At 47.1% G+C, this 963-nt stretch overlaps 1 protein-coding gene across 1 annotated transcript in view; it reads left to right on the plus strand.

Moving 5' to 3' along the window:
* Nucleotides 1–963, plus strand: part of LOC110023279 (probable glycosyltransferase STELLO2) — a 22522-nt gene that overhangs the window by 9556 nt on the left and 12003 nt on the right. The gene's annotated exons all lie outside the window — the stretch shown is intronic.

Genomic DNA, 963 nt, shown 5'->3' on the forward strand with positions numbered 1-963 from the left:
GGGAAGTATACGACGATCGACAAGCTGGCGACTTCTTTTAAAATAAAAAAAGAGAAAAATAAACGAAAAACAAATCTGGCGACTCCGCTGGGGATGAGTCTCTCTCTCCATACTTGGAGTTTCGTTTTTTTTTTGGGGTTATAGCCTCTCTCCGTACTAGGAGTTTCGCTCATATTATCGTGACCTGGTTCTCTTCCTTCGAGTCACAGTTGAGCCTTTTGTGAGACCTTGGTTTTCAGTCCATGTGTCAGTTGCTAGGGGTAGCAACTCGATGCATTCTGTCCCTTTCTCACCCTCGACAGTTCGGTTGCTGCATTATCGCATGCATCGATGTCATTGTATTTTTTTTTTTTTGATTGATTTCATAACCTTTTTTAGTTTCCGATCATTGTCCCTTTTTTTCCCGCTAGTGCGGAAGAGCAAGAAGATGGATATGATCGCTACCGCCGGGGGAACCCTTTCCCTTCTCCCAGAGCGCTTTCTATGCTCCTGGGGGTGTCATAACCTTCAGTTCCTTCGAGCACCCATGTGGGATTACCTTACGTGATCCTACGCCCTTTGAGGCATTCGCTCTGTGCCCTCCCCCTTAAAAGGGGAGACGTGCATATTGAGTCGTTTCTACGCCCTTTCAGGCATTTACTCTATGCCCTTCCCTTAAAAGGGGAGACATGCATATCAAGTCGTTTCTATGCCCTTTTAGGCGTTTGACTCTGTGCCCTCCCCTTAAGTGGGGGATGTGCATATTGAGTTATTCTTACGCCCTCTGAGGCATTTTCTTTGTGCCCTCCCCCTTAAAAGGGGAGCCGTGCATATCAAGTTGTCTTTGCTGCAGTGGCTGGCGTCGCGCCCGCTTCTTTTAAAAAAAAGAGGCCGATGCTCGATGCCAAAGTGCCGCAACCCCTGACGATCTTTTCCAGACTCGTAACTTTGTGTTTTCACTGATCTCCCTGCCATAAATAGGTG

Source organism: Phalaenopsis equestris, unplaced genomic scaffold (genome assembly GCF_001263595.1).
Source record: "Phalaenopsis equestris unplaced genomic scaffold, ASM126359v1 Scaffold000223, whole genome shotgun sequence".
Taxonomy (NCBI): Eukaryota; Viridiplantae; Streptophyta; class Magnoliopsida; order Asparagales; family Orchidaceae; genus Phalaenopsis; species Phalaenopsis equestris.